Genomic DNA, 6,966 nt, shown 5'->3' on the forward strand with positions numbered 1-6,966 from the left:
CTCTATATTGTCATGTCAAAATTTTACTTTATTTTTGCCACGGCAAATCTTTACCTTCATTCGCATGGCAACTTTACTTTAAAATAGATGGCAATTTTTCTTTAACATACATGGCAAGTTTTACCGTGGCAAAATTAACATTTTATTGCCATGGCAACTTTTATTTAACATACATGACAAATTTTTACTCTTTGACACTCATGCCAAATTTACTTATATGGAGAATGTGAAGTTTTACTTTTACGTTGCCATGGCAAAAATACTTTACATCCACGGCATTTTTTTGCCCTTTCCACCATTCATAGGATTTTTTTGCTTCTATAGATTATGGTACATTCACTTTTTACAAAACATAGCAATTACTTACTACTAAACAGTAGATGGTTTTTTTTGTTTGTGCTTCACATCGTGGCAAATTTTACCTTTTATCGCTCATGACATATTTATGTATGGAGGATGGCAAGCTTTTCTGTCATGGCAAGATTAGCTTACATCCATGGAAAATTTTGACTTTTTTGACTGTTAATGCGATTTTTTGCTACTGTAGACTACGCCACATTTAGTTTACAAAACATAGCATCTACTACTAACAATAGATGGTACACTTTGTTTTGTGTTGCACATGATGGCTAATTTTCATCCACACTCTTCCTGTATTATAGTAAAAGTACCACACTCCTCATATGGCAAAGTTTTGAAAATTCTTTTTGTTCTTTCACAATTTTTGTGGCAAAGTTATGTGCTTTTTCTATCTCGTAGTGTGTTTTTTTCGGAAACTATTTACTGTTATACATCATGGCAATTTGTGACCCATTATTACCTTTTTTCGCTTTTTTGTTCTAAAAGGCTGATACTTTGTTTGTATTAGAGCGTGGGCCTTTTTTCTGGCCCATATTGACGTGAAAGGGCTGAAGGGGGGCGTTCGGGCTGGGGGTCGTTCCCCACCGAACCATAAACGTTCGTTCGATCTCCCCTTGCAGCGCGAACGTTTTGTTCGGTCTGGTTCCTCCCCAGACCGAACGTTCGATCCTTATCGGGGTCCATTATTAATCCCGTATATGGCGCAATGAACAGTTACGAGGGCCCACGTCTGCCATCACGGCCTTGCCACGACGTGAGTTACCTGGGCTCTCCCTCAGACGTGCAGCAACGGACTGGCCGTTATGTTTCCGATTCTGAGCCAATGCGTTGCTTCCCATTTACTGCTGCGCACCGCCCCACCCAGCCTACCAATCTCCCCCCTCAAGATTCATTCATCCCCATTCCTTCTCGCTCAATCTATTTTCCTACCGGATCGGACCATCGTCTCCAGCTAAGCTTGCGGTAGCTTGCCCGATGTCCATCTCCGCGTCCAACAATGGAGTCGACGACGAGATGCTGTCGCTCATTCCCTGCCCTGTCTGTGGCGGCAAGTTTCGTAGTCAGCAGCTCCGGATCCGTATTTTTTGGTGCAGATTGGTCTCTGTGGATACATTAGATAAAACCGGACGTACCGTCCTGATCTGAATCGCCATTTCGGCGTGCAGCAGTACCAGCTCCCTCTCCCCGTCGTCAGGCAACACATATCTGCGACAGGGTTTGGTCGCAGCAGGCAGCCGACGAGGTCAGTGGCGGGGTTGGCGAGGCTCACAGCGCCCCGTCGCACATGCAATACAATCAGCCGACGCCGGCGAGGGGTGCCAATCACTGTCGTTGCTGCTTAGAAATGCAGCGCCTAGCTGTTTTACTGGCGGGGGCGATCCTAATTATTGCACTCATCGGGCTGGGGATGCTGCTGCTGGTGCTCGGCCCGCCTGGTTGGCTAGAGGCTGTGGTTCAGCTGCATCTTCAAACTGCAGGCGTTAGCGTTGGGGTTTGACGAGTCAAAATGCCATGTCGAGGCATTAATTAAGTTGTGTTCTTCCGTTGTAGTGATGACAAAATGTTATCCTCTGTACTGTCATTTTCTGTGTTAACGAAGGGTTGTTGGTCTAGTAATGTTTGTTGTTTCAGGTGGCAGTAACCATCAAATGGGTTACCGTTTGTACTCCGGGCCTAATTTAATCAGCAGGAAAATAAATCATTGCCTTTCTGTTCTGTTTTGCATGCACGCCCAGGTCGCTTGTACACGCGTGTCCACTAGTTTTCGTTCACAGTTAAGTAGAGTAGGTACGAGCTCCAGCTTACGTGCATTTTGGTTATTCAGAAATTAAGAATGCACTCCCAGATCTCTAGGAAAATTTCAGACTTTGTGATCTACACTGTGGAAAAAACTAGAAACCAAGACACTTCCCAATTCCTCATAATTTCAGAATGCATCAACTTATTCCTGATAATTTCAGAATGCATCAACTTATTCAAAATGCACTCCCAGATCTCTAGGAAAATTCAGACTTTGTGGTTTGTAGAGTGAAAAAATTCAGAAGTCAAGATACTTTCCAGTTCCTGATAATTTCAGAATGCATCAACATATTGCAAAAAAAAAAAAAAAACCGCAAGCGGCGGCCGCAGCCGGCAACAAAAAACAGGGCCGCCAAGTGCTCGATGAAATGCCAACAAGGTAAAAAAACTTGTGTCCCGTTGGAATTCGATAGTAATTGTTCATGATCGGTAGTGATAGTTTATACTGCTTGCTTTGACCTTGTAGAGCGGAGATGAGCACGGCCGAATTCCTCGCATCGTTGGAGTCCTCGACCACCGTTGGCCTTGATGATCTCAACTATGATGACTCGTTTTTGGATCATTCGGCCACCCAAGACACGGAGGAGGCCGAGAAGGAGGTGGAGGAGGTGGTGGCCGAGGAGAGGCGGTGGAGGTGACCGAAGCAAGCATCAAGGCCACAAGGACCCACACCCAAAACTACAACCAAAAGGAAGACATTGCGCTTTGCGATGCTTGGTGTGCCATCTGCATGGATGCAATGATCGGAATGGATCAAACCAAGACCATGTTTTGGGAGAAGATCACTGACTTCTACAACACCTTTGTGGACGTGCGATCAAGCCGTACACAAGGTTCGCTTTGGGCATCGTTGGAGCACCATCCATGATCAATGCAACCGAGTGAACCATGCTCCACCGAGTGGTGTGCAAGTGGCGGAGTATGGCCCCTACATCCAAGAGCTATTCAAGCACCGAAACACCAAGTTCGGCCACAAGCCCTTCACTTTGCATCATTGCTACAAAGAGCTATGCAAGAATGAGAAGTGGATCCAAAGAATTGCGGAGACCACTCCGAAAAGGTCAAGGTTGAGCCATTGAGGACGACAACGAGGTTGATGAAGATTGCCAACAATAGATCAGAAGGAAACAAGATTGCAAAAGAAAGAAAGAAAATGAATGCATTCGGTGGCACTTACAAGGATGAAATTGTGGCAATGATCGAGACGAAGAAGGTGTTGGCGGCCGAACACAAAGAAGACAAGGTGGCGAGGTGGGATGAGCTCAAGGCCTTCGAGGATGAGAAGTGGAAGACCAAGATGGCGGCCAAAGAGAGAAATTTGAAGGCCGAGGAGCGTAGGCTTGCACTCGATGAGGAGAGGATTCGTGATGCGAAGAAGGCCGAAGAGCGTGGTATCATGTTCATGAATCCAAACACAATGGTTAAAATTGCAAGAAAGTATTTGGGGGCTGGGTTTCAGCCCAGGTTAGCCCCGCCAAATCATTGGCGCTGGTGGCGAGCCAAAAAATTGGCCAACGATTCCACCGCCCTCGCCCTTACCAACAGATTGGCGTAAAAGAAGCAGAGGAAAGGTGAGGCGGGCTGGCGGGCCAATTATTTGGATCCCATCCAAACACGCACCCTACAGCTGGTCAACGACCAATTTTTTGGTCCGGCGCCTCAGGGCAGTAAACCAAACAGCCCCTTGGAGCACACTCGTGGAGAAATGTTGGCCTCTCTTCGGAATGTTGATGGTGGCCGAGGGGGTGGTAGTGATGGTGGCCGAGGGGGTGGTGATGGTGATGGTGATGGTGGCTGAGGGGGTGGTGGTGATGGTGGCCAAGGGGGTGGTGATGGTGATGGTGGCTGAGAGGGTGGTGGTGATGGTGGCCGAGAGGGTGGTGGTGTTGATTTCTTTGCCGAGGACCTCGTTTGAGTGGTGGTGGCCGAGAGGGTGGTGGTGCATGCCAAAGATTGGCTCGATTCACAACATATACATGCTATGTTTGTGGTGATTTTAAATCAAACATTGCGTTTGAAGTGATGTCTTTTGAGTGAACTTCGCATGTTTAAATTTAAAAAGCACGGTGATGAAACTTTATGTTATGCCGATTATTGCTATCCATGCTTTCATTTGGAAGTTTTTAAGATATGTATTGTATAGAGATTGTGTTTGTGCGGCGAGTATGCAAAACGACCACACATTTGATTTTACTCCGCTAACTATAGGGGATCGGCTAGGTGCGGCTGCCCTTAGTGAAGTAAACTTTTACTCCACTAACTTTTAGGGGATCGGTTAGAAATGCCCTAAGGTATTGGGGATCCCATGCAGACATTGTTGGTACAACCTAGTCTTCCGGCAAGGGCAGTCCCAATTGCTTGTAGTCTTGTGTTGGGTAGAATATTAACATTGAATTTTATCCAAGACTGTACTTTGCTTCAGATTACTTCCAATGTCCTCAAGAAACGATTTCTCCAAGCTTGCAGTTTGCTTGCTAATAGTTTCAGTTGCTTGTAATTTCCTGAACTATTTTGAAATTAATTAGCTTAATTTTTTATACTCTGAAACCTTTAATAGAACTGTAGTTTGCTTGTTGTAGTAAATATTTCCCCAAAATTATAGCATAAGTATTCGACTAGTTTGCTTCAGCAGAACTTTCTATACTCTGAACTGTTTGTACTTTCCCTTTCTTATTCTTATTTCAAAATTAATTAGCTGATGTTTTTATGCGCAGGTGGCATTGTATTCGTTCAGGTATTGTCACAGTTAATTGCTGGATAAGCATTCAGGTTGAGCTCATACTCCCTCCGTCCGGAAATATTTGTCATCAAAATGAATAAAAAGGGATGTATCTAGATGTATTTTAATTCTAGATACACTCTTTTTTGTCCATTTTGATGACAAGTTTTTCGGACGGAGGGAGTACTAATTATGTATTGAACAATTGGACTGAGATGACTTCTCCTGTTCCACGGATCAGATGTCGCGGCAAAGATCGGAGCCACGGCTCAGATCTGCATCGTCCGACGGGCGTCACGACAGGCCAACGGCAGTAACTAGCCTGGGCCCACATTCCAGGACCTGTCCATACGTACACACACGAGCCACAGATTAAAAAAACACACCGTATACTGCAGACAGACTGACATGGAACAGATCTCCACGCTATATTCACCGGTCCAGATATAGAGAGCACATGTGCTCGAGTGCAAAAACACCACGTCCACACACCAGACTATAATTATAAGATTAACTTGGTAAAGAACCTCCTAAAGCTTCAATATGGTTCTGAATGTGTGAGGGACCATAATACATTTAACTGATGAAAAACGAATGAGATACACCAACATTGATTAACGATCAAACCTACGATGTATTCGACAAAAATGTACACTTGCAATTCCGGATGCCAAATGCCCATCATCAGATTCTGAAGCATCTCACAAAATATCAAAGCATGCATCCATGGAAGGTATGGCCTCATGATGCTAGCTAGCCTGTTGTTATTTTTTCTTACAACCATCATCCAATGGCAGTTTGATTTATATGTACCTGGCAATATGAATTAGTTAAGTGTTAACACACCATTGCAGCCTCAAGGGCATGAACCATCATGCAAAAAAGAAACATTTCTTTGTCTGACCTAAGGATGGCAATGGGTCGGGTTCGGCTCGGGTTGAACAATATCAAATCCATATCCAAATTCATGAAGACATTGTGTGCCCATCCACAAAAAAGTCCATGGGCGAAAAATTATGCCCATGTCCAAACCCGATGAATATCCATCGGGTACGGATATCCATCGGGTTCTCTCAACACATACATAAGACATAGTAGGACATCCACATAAGCTATTAAATTCTCACAAAATGACATAATACAAGTGGACATCGCGAAATAAACTCTCAGATACTCACAAAATAACATAACGTCAAATAAACATAAATACCATTCTAAACATTGCTTGTAATGCTGAACAAAATTTCTAAAACCCAAATGATCAACCATAGATAGAGGGTACTCATGAACACAAATCATTAGTGCAAGCTCTTTCCTGGCAATATCTTGATCAAAAATAATATTCTCCAAATTGGCTTTTCCATCATCAACCTTCGTCAGCCTTAACTTTTGTTGATTTGGGCCTACTGGCGCATGCCTAGCACCAGAAGAGCTCATGTGACTCTTCAAATCTGAAGTGCCACTTGTTCATTTTGTAGAAGTCTATGGCAATACATGCACTCAGCTTTCCATTCTCCATCAACAAATTTTTAGTCAAAATTACCTTCCTATACGACTGATGTGAGAGCTTTCTCTTACTGCCAGCCAAACCTTGTGATGCTCCCACAGCACCAGTAGCTTAAGTGTTAGATTTTGAGCTAGCAGTAGAGTTAACATTTCCAGAGCTAACCGCAACAGCGCCTTGTGCTCCCATCATGAGAAGCTATTGAGCTATACATGCAAAAAAACATCAATTCAGTTAAAAAGAGCCATGGTACATAATGTCTGAACTATATGATTTGAAAAGATTGTGATCAATAAATTGTAGTGAATGGTAACTACAAACCTAAACTATTTTTTGCCATCTCTTCATGGCCCTCTAGATTGAAATACACTGACGTAGTAAAACCTAGTAATTGCTAATTAACATGCATAGCTAAAGATCACGCCATGTTCCAAATCTAAACCATGCTCATTTGGTAACCAACGAAAACTACCTAACTCTATAAATCTCTTCCAGTTACTACTGTAAACTACAAGAAATGCATAATTTGTAGACATGCATGAGAAGGATTCATGGAAAATTACTACTCCTCCAGTTAGTACTG

General features: G+C 43.6%; 1 pseudogene; it reads left to right on the forward strand.

Moving 5' to 3' along the window:
- The first annotated feature begins 1,335 nt into the window (after nt 1-1,335).
- On the forward strand, nt 1,336-4,328 carry LOC123142770 (uncharacterized; annotated as a pseudogene).
- The last annotated feature ends 2,638 nt before the right edge of the window (nt 4,329-6,966 follow it).

The sequence above is a fragment of the Triticum aestivum genome, chromosome 6D, assembly GCF_018294505.1.
Source record: "Triticum aestivum cultivar Chinese Spring chromosome 6D, IWGSC CS RefSeq v2.1, whole genome shotgun sequence".
NCBI lineage: Eukaryota > Viridiplantae > Streptophyta > Magnoliopsida > Poales > Poaceae > Triticum > Triticum aestivum.